Source organism: Mesoplodon mirus (assembly GCF_964341445.2).
Source record: "Mesoplodon mirus genome assembly, chromosome: 13".
Taxonomy (NCBI): Eukaryota; Metazoa; Chordata; class Mammalia; order Artiodactyla; family Ziphiidae; genus Mesoplodon; species Mesoplodon mirus.
Genome location: NC_138989.1, coordinates 48105138 through 48120666, shown reverse-complemented (window position 1 = coordinate 48120666; position 15529 = coordinate 48105138). Strand labels below are relative to the sequence as shown.

At 36.2% G+C, this 15529-nt stretch overlaps 1 protein-coding gene and 1 pseudogene across 2 annotated transcripts in view; one reads left to right on the top strand and one right to left on the bottom strand.

The window, feature by feature from the left end:
- Positions 1 to 15529, top strand: part of CCDC178 (coiled-coil domain containing 178) — a gene marked incomplete at both ends in the record, with an annotated part of 366144 nt that overhangs the window by 262938 nt on the left and 87677 nt on the right. The gene's annotated exons all lie outside the window — the stretch shown is intronic.
- LOC309815139 (heterogeneous nuclear ribonucleoprotein A1-like) lies at positions 8147 to 9676 on the bottom strand (annotated as a pseudogene). The gene has a single exon. The product of its transcript is annotated as a heterogeneous nuclear ribonucleoprotein A1-like (transcript).

Below are 15529 nucleotides of genomic sequence, written 5' to 3'. Positions count from 1 at the left end.
TATATATATAAACTCACTTTTTTTGAAAAGATCTAGCCAATATTCTATAAAATAATTGCCTTCTGAATTTGTCCGATTATTTTCTTGTGACAACTTGCTCCTCTATTTCCTGTATTTTCTGTAATATTCAAATATACATCTAAAAGTTTGAGTATAATCAGATTAAATATTTTTGGCAGGAACACCTCATAGATGATGCATTCCATTAAGGGCTCATAATTCCACTATTAATGATGCTAACTTTGATCATTTCTTTAAGGTGGTAACTGACAATTTTCTCTTATTAATATGTATCTTCCCACTGGTAATTAATAAATAATTTATAGGGTGATGTTTGCCATCATATCTTGTACTCTGTCAAAATAGTGATTTTCTAATTCTAATACTCTTTTTATATTTACAAGCTGGCATTCTTATGTTAAAATCAAAAAAATCCAAACAAACAAACAATGACATCAATAACAACAACATGCCTCATTAAATGGTCATGAACTGTAGTTTCTCCTTAAAAGACAAGGTAAAAGCTTATTTCTTTCTCTTTCCAAACTTCAGTATAAATATTTGGTGGAAATGTTAGGATCTTTTTTTCTTTTTTCAATATCGCTGTGGACTTATGGATTTCACTGAGTCATTGTTCCTGTTTGACACTTAAAATGTTCCAAATCTGTCTAGTAGAAACCCTTCAAGCCAGCTCCTATGACCTTTTGATATGCCCCTTTTTGTCTCTTGGTAAACTATTTATGGCATAACAGACTTTCTCAGTCTCATGTTACACTTTTCTCTTCTGAGACCTTCAACCATGCATTTCTCCTAAGTAGCCTAGGTCTTTTTATTCAAAAATGGTATTTAGACATGAAGAACTGGGTGGTGGTAGCTCATAGCTTTTGGAAAGTTATTGCCTTTAAGCCCTTACATTGAATATATCTAGGAAATAGATATATATATTTTAAAAATTAAAATCTTAGGCCTATATTGATATGTATAGTTCAAATTTAGCATTAAAAGATTTTATTTAACTTCTTAGATACTGTATTTTTATCTTTTCCTCTTGCACTGCAAATCTTGGCTCCTAATAATATTAATGTAATTACTTATTTGCTTTACCCTACAAATTATTCATCAAATTGTTGAAAACAGCAATATTACTACTAAAAAGAAAACTATTGGCTGAAGTTTATGATTAATTTGTACTTTTTAAAAAAAATCCTGAATTATTTCCTACTAAAATGGATGTACAGTCAAATGTACATACAGACTGTACAAATGCCTCTTGAAGATTTTCTCTGTGTGGTTCATGTTGCCAATTTGATATGCAGTTAAGTTTATATGTTTTAATTTGTTTTCAGTTTATTTTTGTTTTGAAAAATCTTCTGATTTTTTGTGGGTTTTTTAAATATGAAAGATATTAATCTTATTCCAAAGAGTATAATAAAAGGTATTTTCAGGAAAATCTCACTTCCATTTATATTCCTGTCATTTTCTCCCTATCCCAGCTAGTAGTCATTTCCATTCATTTCTGATTTATTCCCCCAGGATTTGTTTATTTTTTAAAATAAGTTATTTTTCTTCTTCCCTCGTAATGAGATAGCATCCCCAAAACATTGGTTTACACCTTGCTTGTTTCAGTTGCCAATGTCCTGGTAAACACTTCATGTAACTCCATAGCAACCACTTTCATTCTTTGTATTATGGTTTATTCAACTAGCCCTGATTAATGGGCCTGTAGATTGTGTCCAGTCTTTTGCTGTTACTAATAATATCACAGTCATTAACTTTGTTTTGTACTTACTGAGGAACATCTTCAAGGTAGGATCCTAAAATCGGAAATGTATTAACAAGTAAATGCATTTTGCATATAACCTGCAGTTTATTAGAGTATCTCTTTTTCTGCAGCCTTGTTAACAGAGTGTGGTATAAATATTTTAAAGTTTTGACAATCTGATAATTAAGAAGTGCTATCTCAGTGCAGCTTTTATTTTTATTTCTTTTAATATGAATACCTTCTTATATGCTTAAGAAGTATTTTCATAAGTTTAGGGAACATTTTATTTAATAACCATTTTTTTATTTTATTTTTTGGTTTTTTATTGATGTATAGTTGTTTTACAATATTACATTAGTTTCAATTGTACAACATGGTGATTCAGTGTTTTTATAGATTATATTCCATTTATAGTTATTATAAAATATTGGCTATAGTCCCTGTGCTGTACACTATATCCTTATACCTTATTTATTATGTATAGTAGTTTGTACTGCCAAGTCCCCACCCCTACGTTCCCCCTCCCCCCTTCCCTCTCCACACTGGTAACCACTAGTTTGTTCTCTATATCTGTGGGTCTGTTTCTTTTTTGTTATATAACATGTGTTATGTCACCACCAAGAGCCTCTTTTACTTTTTCATATAGCCACTGCTCAATGTTTTACTCCAATGCTTGTTCTGATGGTCTTGGGTAATATATTTCCCTTCTTTCACGTAAATTGGGGTTTTGGTCTCTCTGTTTCTTAATTACATTGCAGGCATCAGCTATACCTGATTTGTTTGCTCACCTTTTTGATGTGTGCGTATGTGGAGAGGTTGAAATTAATTTGGTCTCCATTATCCTCTTGTTATCTCTTTCTTCCATTCTAATTCTTTTATGCCAATGAGAAATGCCTTAGCCTTTCTTGTAGTCTAACTCCAAGCTTTCCTGATACCTTTATACATTTTTGAGACATGACATTTATTGCCCAGTTTTGCAATTCTATCCTTATTTCTAAGTTAACCATATTGAATCTTGAGCATTTTTAGATCTTGTCATAAAAATAAAACTCTTTAGAAATAAAACGTCTATAATTGTTTGCTCTGGTAATATAACCTACTTTTTCTTTGCTAGCTATAGGCACCTGAAATGATCACACTTTTCTTCAAAAATTAGAGACCTGCGTTCTTCTGGTCAATTCTAATTTCTGCATAGATTGCAATAAAGTTAAAGTGCAGCTGACTCCTCAGTGAACAGAGAAATAAGAGAAGTTCAAATTATTAAGCTGAGAGCATAGACTCCTATTTAATTTAAAGATTGCATTCCAATATAACACGTTTCTACTGTGGCAATAATGCTTCTGCCTCCTGCTTCAATCTCTGGTCTATTTCAGATAATTGTCCGGCATCTTTAAAAAATGAGTAGAACTTATCATTTCTATAAACGCTCACTCATGGTTTAATGAAGGGGCTGACTAGTTTTCTTATTGAATATTTTAAAATCTAATATAAACATTACTAAATAGGCTTAAAATATAGTTGTACTATTGGTCCCAAACTTGGTTCCATGAAGGAGCAAAGATAATCGAATACATGATTTAACAAAGAGAGTTTAAATGTTTTTTTCTTTAAGTCAATTTATTTGTTTATTTATTTATTATAAATTTATTTATTTATTTATTTTTGGCTGCGTTGGGTCTGCATTGGTGTATGCAGGCTTTCTCTAGTTGCGGCGAGCGGGAGCTACTCTTCTTTGTGGTGCGCAGGCTTCTCATTGCCGTGGCTTCTCTTGTTGAGGAGCACTGGCTCTAGACACACGGGCTTCAGTAGCTTTGGTGCGTGGTCTCAGTAGTTGTGGTGCATGAGCTTAGTCGCTCCGCGGCATGTGGGATCTTCCCAGACCAGGGGTCAAACCCATGTCCCTTTCATTAGCAGGTAGATTCTTAACCACTGTGCCACCAGGGAAGTCTGAGAGTTTTAATGTTTTCATAAACTTCATGAGAATATAGATGGCACCCACATCCCTGGACTGCACCATTGAGAGTAAGTGCAGAATTCTCCATTGTCAGGGAGGCAGAGAAAACATTTTAAAAGAAAGGAACACTTATTAGCCACACATGGTAGGAAAACAAAATACTTTTAAATTCTGTGATTGTTTGCTAATGAAGAAACAAGGAACTTCAGACTCTTTCAGACCTGACCAGTGGACATCTCGAACTAGAAATTTTACAGGCACCTGAAACACATGTCCACCCCTAAATTTTTCTGTTGCTTCTGTGTTTTTTTTCTTTTATTTGGCTGCACCATCATCGACCATTATCACAGTAGAGAGCTGATTACCATCATTGACTCTTTGCTCTCCCTCTATGCCATGTACAATTTCAAGTCCTTATAATTTACATGCTAAACAAAATTTGAATTTTTTGTCTTTCTTCTCTATCACTATTATCATTATCCTAGTTTGTACATTTGTCATTTTTCATCGGGATTATCCCCAGCAGCTTCCTATTTTGTCTCCCTGTGGCTAGACTTATCTTTTTCATAACCTCCCTCCTCACAGTTGTTAAATGCCCTTTAGTGACTCTCCAGAGTTCAAACTCTCTCAATAATCTGACCTCTGTCAGACTCCCATCCTTACTTTAAGCTCTTATCATATATCTTTACACTATATTCCAGCACCACTAAATTGTGTGTAGTTCTTTGTATGCCGTGCTGTCTCTCACTCTGGACATTTGCTTATGCCATCCCTTTCCTAGAAAGCCTCTCCCTAATCAGATTTTTATAGTCCTAATTGTCCTTTCAGTCTCAGTGCAAATGTCTCCTCCATAAAGCTTTTCCTGGTTCCTTCCCTCTCTCTAATATACACACAGATTATGTCTGGTGCTCTTACCATCATGTGGTATTTTCTTGATGATAGTACATGTCTTGGTCACTGTGCCTAGCACAAGGTCTGGCAAATGGTGACATATAATAAATAATTTAATGTATTAATTAAAGAAACAATAAATAGATTTTAAAATAAGGCACAAGGTAAAATTGCAAGTACTTTATCTTTTTATAAAATATTATTTCCTTTATATGTAACTGTACTTATATTACATATTACTATATTTAATAAATGTCAGTTATATAGGAATCATGAAAAATCTGATCAATCATATTGGTATCCCTTTGCTAGATGAGTTTAAGTCTGTTTCTACTGTGTTTGACATACTTGCACCTGTTTCCAATTGGAATGAAATTTAGTGACTTGGGAAATAAATATAAAATACCATGTAACTATTTATTCAAAAAATAGATCTGTAGGTCATGTAAAGATTCTTGGAATTCCCATTGTTGCAGCAGTGCTGCTTGTAAACAAAGTAAACTTCAGTGACTCTTTGAAAATTTTTATTTTTATTCAACTTAGAAAAATGTACAGAATATATATTTTGCCTATTTTTAAAACACTTCCTTTACTTTTTCCTGCAGATTGTGGTCCAGCCGAAATCTTAAGCTTGATCACTCGTTTTTTTCTCCTTACTCTCCCTTCTCTTTGGCCAGGCCATTAAACTTACTGTGCTCTGGGATTCATGCTTTCCTGTCCGTTGCCTAATAAGCTCAGCCTGTTCACATTGACTCAAATGATGTTTCCCTCCACTTCCGTATATCTACCCTGTCATCAAGCCTGAGGTCAGAGTCTACTTCCTCCTCCAGTTTAAACCTTCTCCCCTTAGCTGAAGTGATCTCTCCTCTCTAGGAGTAAGAGGAGACTTGTACCTATCTTAGGAGTTCTACCTCATTTTCACTGGTATATTCCCAAACAGCTAACCTTAAGTAAACACATATTATGGTCCACACCCTCTTTTAGTGACTGCCCTTTTCTTGAGTTTTAGCAAGAATAATATATTTTTCACTTCTATATTCATGTACTCACAACAGAATCCTCTATATATTATAGTTATTATTCAAATAATATGTTTAATAAGTAAATGTGTAATGTAAAGATGGCTACATAATAAATAATTATTTATTAGATAAAATGAATTATAATTCAACTTACACGTATGGAGCAGCTGCTATATGCCAGCCACCCTGCCTTGTAAGAGGAATAGAAAAATCCTCAAGATTTCAGGTTAGGGACTTCCCTGGTGACGCAGTGGTTAAGAAGCTGCCTGCCAATGCAGGGGACACAGGTTCAAGCCCTGGTCCAGGAAGATCTCACATGCCGTGGAGCAGCTGTGCTCTAGAGCCACAACTACTGGGCCCTCACACCACAACTACTGAAGCCTGCACGCCTAGAGCCTGTGCTCCGCAACAAGAGAAGCCACCGCAATGAGAAGCCCACAGACCACAACAAAGAGTAGCCCCCACTCGCCACAACTAGAGAAAGCCTGTGCGCAGCAATGAAGACCCAACACAGCCAAACATAAATTAAAAAAAAAAAAGAAAACGATTTCAGTTTAGTAGAGGATCTAGACATATACCGCAACAATTAAAATACTGTGCAATAATTTTATGCACAATGAAGATGCTATGAGAGCAAAGAAGGAGTATCTAAACCAGTCTGAGGATGCAATGATGACTGGTTGGGAAAGACGACAGCTTGCCCAAGCCTTGAAGGACTAATCAGGGTTAGCTACGTGCATAAAGTTGGAATAAGTATTTAAGAAAAAATGAATTGAGTGCATTTAACATTAGTTGCTGTTTTTGAGCCTCCAGGTAGCAGTGGCTTTATTACAGTGGCTTTTGTGACACCAGCAGTCTTGGAAGCCAATGTGAGAATTCATAAAAATCATTCTTATGCAGTAGAGCCTCACAAATGTGTGTTTGACTCCTGTTTCTCTATATGCTGTGCACAGGATTCTGAATTCACTTGACACTTAGACATACATACAAAGGGTTCATACATACAGTTAGCTAATACAACCTAAAATTCACCTAAGTTAATTAACTTAGAGTTGTTTGAATTAGGACATAAAGAAAATGATTATTTGTCATAGGTCACCCTGTAGGCAGGAATGAAGTTGCATTATACCTTACAACTTCACTACTAAAGTGCTATAACAGTGGAAAAAACTCAGTATGTGATTTTAGTAGTAAACATTCTCTGATTTATAAAATTGAAAACTTTCCTGACAGTTAAGTTCCCATGGTGGTCAGCAATTGCTTTAAAGAAAAGAAAAACACACCACATACATCCACAATTGTTTTAGACTTTAGAAACAAACAAACAAAAAAAAAAAACTGGAGTATGAGTGTTACAAATACAGACCTTGTCTGTATTTAAAGGGAACCAATTATTCCTAGTAGTCACAAGTAGTGTTACCTAAAAAATAGAAATAAAAACAAGGGCTTCCCTGGTGGTGCAGTGGTTGAGAGTCCGCCTGACAATGCAGGGGACAGGGGTTCGTGCCCCAGTCCGAGAAGATCCCACATGCCGCAGAGCAGCTGGACCCGTGAGCCATGGTCACTGAGCCTGTGCGTCCGGAACCTGTGCGTCCGGAGCCTGTGCTCCACAACGGGAGAGGCCCGCATACCGCAAAATAATAATAATAATAATAAAAACAAAAAAGAGGTGTATAATCTCAGTAATTTTGACACCACTGTTGGATTATTTTTATGAAATCTTTTGTCATCTAAGGGAAATGTAAGCAATATTATTTTGGTTTCTTTGTATCACTATAATTCTTTAATGGGATAAAATGGAGACTGGTTGGTTGGAAACACCAGATATTGAGTGTAATCTCTCAGGTAAGAGGATCATGAAATGCATGATTATCAGAGTCTTCAGGTCCCTTGATACTGGTTCACAGTATTCAGACATATATTGGACTAATGTTAACCCCAAATTTATTTCATTACAAAGAGTTCTCATGACTTTTGATGTCACACAGAGGAGTTAAAATCACGTCTCTTGATTTGTAAGCTTTATAACATTGGGGAAATTAAATCAGCCCTGGTTCTCAGTTTCCTTTACTGTAAGACGGAGTGGGAGTGGGGATGGGTAGTAATACTCCATACAGTTGTTGAGATAATCAGATTAAGTAACATAAGTGTGGCATCTTTCACAGTGCCTGATCCACCAGCTATAGGTTTATCTGGAAACTAAATTAGTAACCACAGGTGTCTTGGACAACCTCAGATGAGAAAAGAGAAATCTGTTCTTCAACTGGGTTTTCTCTGTGGCAACCTGACATGTTTTTTTTTTTTTTTTGGTATTAAATTGTTTATTTATTACACCTGATAATGGTTGATACACAGGCTTCATTCCCATCTATATCTGGTACCATAATCCAATTTAGATATATTGCATAGGATATGCCAACAATCATATATTAATAATCAAAAAACTCCATGACTTGGCTTGGGTGACCCTTTTCATGGTGAACTCCAGGTCACAACGCAGTAACTGTCAGTTCAACTACACCAAGGTTTCAGAAGACAGTAGCTTCTCCACCAAAGCAGGTTGTAAATAAATTTTGAATGGAACCTGGCATCACCCTGAAGGAACTCTAACTTCACACTGTTGGGGTAGTTTACCAAAATGGCTTCAGAGTAGACTAACTTTACACAGCACATTTAAAAAAAAAGACACATTTATTCAGCGTCATGATCAGACTATTACATTTAGCAATCAACAGCATGGGTGCAAAAAAAAAAAATCTACATTAAAACCCTTTGTTGGAATGCTTTACACTTTCCACAGAACAGAAACTAAAATAACCTGTTATACAATTAGTCACAAATACAGTCCTCGAGTTTTGCCCATACACATGAGTATTGTCTAAAACATGTCTTCTTTGTAGCAGCTAGGCCCTGCCACCACTGTGCTTGGCTGAGTTCACAAATCTGTTGTAACCTGTAGCTTCCCTGTCACTTCTCTGGCTCTCCTCTCCTGCTAAGCTTTGTTTCCTGGCAGTAATCAAAACCTTCTGCCACTGCCATAGCTACTGCTGCTGCTGGAACCACCATAGCCACCTTGGTTTCGGGGTTTGGCAAAGTATTGGCCTCCACCACCATAGGGGCCAGAACTTCTGCCTCCAAAGTTTCCTCCTTTCATGGGTCCAAAATTGGAAGATTGATTGTTGTAACTGCCAAAATCATTGTAGCTTCCACCACCTCCAAAACTGCTTCCATCATTACCAAATCCACTATAGCCATCCCCACTGCCACCATATCCACCACCACCACGGCTGCCACCAAAGCCACCTCGACCACTGAAGTTTCCTCCACGACCAAAGTTGTCATTACCACCAAAACCACCTCCATGACCACCACCAAAGTTTCCAGAACCACTTCAACCTCTTTGGCTGGATGAGGCACTAGCCATCTCTTGCTTGGATAGGGCTTTCCTTACTTCACAGTTGTGGCCATTCACAGTGTGGTATTTCTGAATGACAATCTTGTCTACAGAGTCATGGTCATCAAAGGTCACGAAAGCAAAGCCTCTCTTTTTGCCACTGCCTCGATCAGTCATGATTTCAATCACTTCAATTTTCCCATACTGTTCAAAATCTCTTAGATGATGTTCTTCAGTGTCTTCTTTAATGCCACCAACAAAAATCTTTTTCACAGTTAAGTGGGCACCAGGTCTTTGAGAATCTTCTCTTGAGACGGCCCTCTTTGGTTCCACAACTCTTCCATCCACCTTGTGTGGCCTTTCATTCATGGCCGCATCCACCTCCTCCACAGTGGCATATGTGACAAACCCGAAGCCTCTGGAGCGTTTGGTGTTTGGATCCCTCATTACCACACAATCTGTGAGCATTCCCCACTGCTCAAAATGGCTCCTCAGACTCTCATCGGTTGTGTCAAAGCTCAAACCTCCGATGAAGAGCTTCCGCAGCTGTTCAGGCTCTTTGGGTGACTCTGACTTAGACATGACGGCAGTGGAGGGGGGCGGGGGAGACGTTAACGATGCTTACTCGGCGGCGTCCATGAGCAGAAAGGAGTAATCTACCGAATGTATCTTGCAATCTGACATGTTGTCCTTTACTACATTTTAGGGATACTCATATAAAAGTGTTAGGAATGATTCTTTTAGTTGATCCTCTTGCTATGTAGGCTAATTATAGAGTATGCTTGACAATCTTTCGCTCCACCTATCTTTGTCTTAATTTCATGCACACACCAACCTTCTAATGACATTTGACTTTCAGCTTTCATTCATTCATTCATTCATTCATGTGTTCATTCACTCATGAACTCAAAAAGTACTTACTAAATGCCTATTTCCAGCACAGTGAAAGCAAGATGAACTGTTCTTGCCTTCAACACACTTACAGATGAGCATGAGAAAGCAGATAATTAAATAAGTAGTAACATAAGATTGAAAATTTCTATTATAACAGCTCCCTAGGGATCCTGTGAAGGACCTGTATATGAACAAGATACTTTATTGGCATAAAAGTATCTTATAAAACCAGAAATGTGGCACTGTACCAGCTCTAGTTATTTGTATTGCAAATGTGGACTTTTTATAATAGCTTTATTGAGATACAATTTACATATCATAAAATTCATCCTTTTAAAGTGTTCAATTCAGTGGTTTTTCACATATTCAGAGTTGTGCAACCATCACCACTATCTAATTTTGAACATTTTAACACTTCAAAAGGAAACCTATCCTAATTAGCAGTGACACTACATTCCTTCATATAACCAGACCTACAGCTACTAATCTATTTTGTGTCTCTATGGATTTGCCTATTCTGCATACTTTATATAAATAAAATTATACAGTATGTGACCTTTATATCACTGGCTTCTTTCACTGAGCATAGTGTTTTTTGTTTTTTTTGTGTGTGTGTGGTACGCGGGCCTCTCACTGTTGTGGCCTCTCCCGTTGCGGAGCACAGGCTCCAGGCGCAAAGGCTCAGCGGCCATGGCTCACAGGCCCAGCCGCTCTGCGGCATGTGGGATATTCCCAGACCGGGGCACGAACCCATGTCCCCTGAATCGACAGGCGGACTCTCAACCACTGCGCCACCAGGGAAGCCCGAGCATAGTGTTTTAAAGTTCACTGATGTTGTGTCTGATTCAGTAATTCATTATTTTTATTGCTGGATAATATTCCATTGAATGGATATACCATATTTTGTCTATTCATTCATCAGTCGATTGACATTTGGGTTGTTTTCACTTTGGGATGTTATTAATACTGCTGCTATGAACATTCATGTACCAGTTTATGTGTGAACATGTATTTACTTTTCTCTTGAGTATATACCTAGAAGTGAAATCACATGTCATATGGTAACTATATATCAGTATGTTTTCCTAAGTGGCTGTATCATTTTACAATCCCACCAGCAATGTATGAGAGTTCCAATTTCTCCATAGCCTCACCTTTTATTTTCTGGGTTTTTTGTTTGTTTGTTTGTGTTGTTGTTGTTGTTGTTGTTTAATAACCTCAGTGAGTATGAAGTGGTATCCCATTTTGGTTTTCATTTCCCAAGTGACTAATGATGTTTATTATCATTTCATGTGCTAAATGGTCATTTATATATATTTTTTCAGGAAATGTCTACTCAAATCATTTGCCCATTTTTAAACTGAGTTATTTGCCTTTTTATTGGCTTGTATGAGTTCCTCAAGTATTCTGGATACTTTTGGAGTCATATCTAAGAAAGTTTTGACTAATCCAAAATTATAAAGATTTTCTTTTAGGAGTTTTGCAGTTTTAACTATTAGATTTATGATCCATTTTTATTTTATCTATATGGTATAAGGCACAGTGACAACTGCATGTAGATATCCAGTTGTCCTGACACCATTTGTTGAGAAAACTATTCTTTCCTCCATTTAATTGTCCTGGCACTTTTCTCAAAATTCAGCTGACTATAACTGTAAGGGTTTATTTCTGGACTCTCAATTATATTCTAGTCTTCTATGTGTTTATCCTTATATTAGTACCACAACACTTTACAGTAAGTTTTGAAATTAGGAAGTCTAAGTCCTCCAACATTGTTCTTCTTTTGCAAGATTGTTTGGATTTTTCTAGATCCTTGGCCTTTTCATGTAATTTTTAGAAACTGCTTGTCAAATTTACCCAAAGGATGTAGTTTGGCACTTTATAGGGATTTTGTTGAGCCTGTAGATCAAACTGGGCAACACTGCCATCTTAACAACATTGCATCTTTTGATCAGTGAACATGGGATGTCTTTCTATTTATTAAGTCTTAAATTACTTCCAACAATATTCATCATTTTCAGAGTACAAGTTTTGCACTTTTTTTGTTAAATTTATTTCAAATTATTTTATTTCTGGATACTATTTTAATGCAACTGTTTTCTTAATTTTATTTTTGGATTGTTCATTCCTATTGTATAGAAACATAATTGATTATTTGTTCATTGATCTTGTATCCTTCAACCTAATGAAGGATAGAACCCTCATTTATTGGTTCTACTTTTTTTTTTCGGATTCTTTAGGATCTTCTATATACAAGAACATGTCATCTGTCATCTGTGAATAGAGGAAATTTAACTTCTTTTCCAAACTGAAAGCCTTTATTTGTTTTCTGGCTTAATATCCCCATATAAAACTGCCAGTACAATGTTAAATAGATGTGTGGACATTCTTTTCTTTTTCCTGACCATAGGGGAAAGCATTCAGTCTTTCACCATTAAGGATAGTGTTAGCTGTGGCAACTTTTCTGGATGGCCCTTACCAAACAGAGGAATTTCCCTCCTACCCCTATTTTCATTAGGGATGCTGGTTTTTGTCAAAGGCTTTTCCTGCATCTATCATTTTGCTATATTTTTTCTAAATATTTTATGTGTTTTTGTTACTCCATTCTACCATTACTTCATTTTCTTTGTTAAATAGATGTTATCTAGTGTGCTATTTTAATTCCCTTGTTATTTCTTTGTATATATTGTCATGTTATTTTGTTAGTGATTACCCTGGGAATTACAGTTAATATCTTATCACAATCTAATCTTGATTAATATTAACTTTATTTCTATATTGTACAAAAACTTTGCTCCAATAAAGCTCTGTTCCCCCTCGCTCCTCCATGGCTGTTATTGTCATACAAAGGACATTTCTCTACATTATAATCCCATCAACCCAATTTAATAATTTTTTCTTTATGCAGTTGCTTTTTAAATATGTGAGGAGAAAAGTGCTAGAAATAAAAATACATTTTTGGCGATTTATGTTTATCTGTTTATTGATGCTCTTTATTTCTTCATTTGAATTTGAGTTACTGTCCAGTGGTTTCACTTTTTTTTTCAGTCTGAAAGACATTCTTTAGAGCAAGTCTGCTAGAAAATTTTTTTAAAAACCTCTCGGCTTTTTCTCGTGTAGGACTGTCTTAACTTCTTCATGTTTGAAGCATAGTTTTACTGTATGTAGAATTGTTGGTTGATAGTCTTCTTTCAACACTTTGAATATGTTATTCTTCTGGCCTCCATGGTTTCTGATGATCAGTCAGCTGGGAATGTTTCTGAGGATCCCTTGTATATGATGAGTTATTTTTCTCACTTTTTTTTTTTCAACTTCCTCTCTTTGTCTTTATCTTTCAACAGTTTGACTATGGTATGTCTAGGTGTGGATATCTGAGGTTATCTTGCTTGGAATTTGACAAGCTTCTTGGATGTATAGATCATTTTTCCTTGGAGTTTGGAATTTTTGTCCATTATTTCTTTAAATACTATTTTTGTCCATTTCTGACTCTCCTCTCATTCTGTGGTTTCTGTTATGCATACATTGGTGTGCTTTGTGGTCTCCCTCAGGTCTCTGAGATTCAGTGCATTCTTTTCATTCTTCTTTCTGTTCTTCAGACTGAACAATCTCAACTGATCTATCTTCAAGTGTACTTGGTTCTTTCTTTCACCACTTCAAATCTGTGGTTGAGACCCTCTAGTTAAATTTTCATTTCAGTTATACTTTTCAACTCCAGAATTTCTATTTGGTTCTTTTTTGTAATTCTATCTCCTTATTGAAAGTCTCTATTTGGTTTGACATCATTCTCATACATTCCTTTAATTCTTTAAGTATGGTTTCTTTTAGTTCTTTGAACATACTTGTAAGAGCTGACTTAAAATCTTTGCCTAGGAAATCCAACATCTGAGCTTTCCTTGAATTTTTTTCTATTGACTGCTTGCTATTTTCTTATGGATCATACCTTCATGTTTCAGTTCATATCTTATAATTTTTTTTGAGAACTGGACATTTTAAATAATATAACATGACAACTCTGGAAATCAAATTTTCCCTCCCTAGAGTTTATTGTTGTTGCTATTTGTTGTGGTGGTTGCTGCTGCAGCTGCTGCTATTTATTTGTTTGTTTTGTGATTTTCCTGGACTAATTCTGTAAAGTCTGTGTTCTTTGTCATGTGCAGCCACTGAAGTCTCTGCTCAGTTAGTGGTCCTGTAATGATTTGACAGAGATTTCTTTAAATTCCTTGAACCAATGAACCAGTAATTGCCAAGGGACTCTGTGTGTGTGTGTTGGGCATGCATTCAACAATCTGGCAGTTTACAACTCTTCCTTACCTTCACTTTCTGCTTTTGCAGAGTCTCAACAGAAGACAGAGTTGAGAGACTGGAGCCTTGTCATGTCTCCTGGGTATGCGCACAACCCTGCACGTAGGCATGACCTCCTAGATTCCTGGTACTATATCAGAAATTTTCAAAGACCCTCCAAAGATACCTCATTTCCCACTTTCCCCCTTTCAGTTTTTTGGTCAGCCTCTTGCTAGTTCCAACAGGTATCCTCACATCAGGCAGCTAGGATGTTAAACAATTGCCACTGATTGTTTTAGACAAATGTCTTAGGACTAGGCTTGTTCACACTGATTAAGCTGTGAGTCATGTCAAACAAAGATAAGCACTGAGTATGGGACTTTTCCTAGGAGTTGCCAGATAGGTCAAATAGTGACATTATCTGTGGATGAATCTTCTGGGGGAGCTTCAAACCCATTATGTTCTCTTCGGTGTCTGATAATAACTAGTTCTCACAGTTAGTGTGGTTTCAAGGCTGTTGGGTTTCCAGGATTGTGAAGAGCTGAAGATGGGAGAATGGGAATAGAGCAAGTCAAGATGCCACAAAGCTTGATGCTCTTACAGAAATTCAGCCATTTTCCTTTAATGGATACTTTGATAGTTGGAAGACTTGGTTAATGTTCAGAGTTCTGGAAAAGTTGTTTTCTGTCAGATTTTGCTTAAACAGATGAACATACTTTCAGTGGTCCCTACTGCACCATTCCAGAACCACTTCTCCACAAACATGAATTTTTAAAATAAATTGTGCTCTCTTATACAATACTATCTTGATGTAGATAAGACTGTATAATAGGAGTGGTTATATCATTGACAAGATCTTTGCATGCATATTAATAATCTCCCCTGGATTTTTCTTGAGAAAGTACACTATTGGCATTTAAATGAAATAGCTTATCTTTCATCTATTTCTGTACTTCTAGAGTGTGGTCATCTCTTTTAAATCTCACACTCTATTTTCACACTGATGGAGGATCAAATGATGTTGTTTTCTCAGTTACAACAGCAGAGATTTATCTTGTAACACACATGCTTATTATAATTTAAAATTAGCATTAAAATTAACCCTATCCTTTTATTATTAGATTATATGTTCAATATAGTCATTTTATTATAAAACAGAATGTTTTTTAAAATGAAACAGGGACTTCCCTGATGGTCCAGTGGTTAAGACTTCACCTTCCAGTGCAGGGGGTGTGGGTTCTATCCCTGGTTGGGGAGCTGAGATCCCACATGCCTCACTGCCAAAAAAAACAAAAAAACACATAAAACAGAAGCCATATTGTAACAACTTC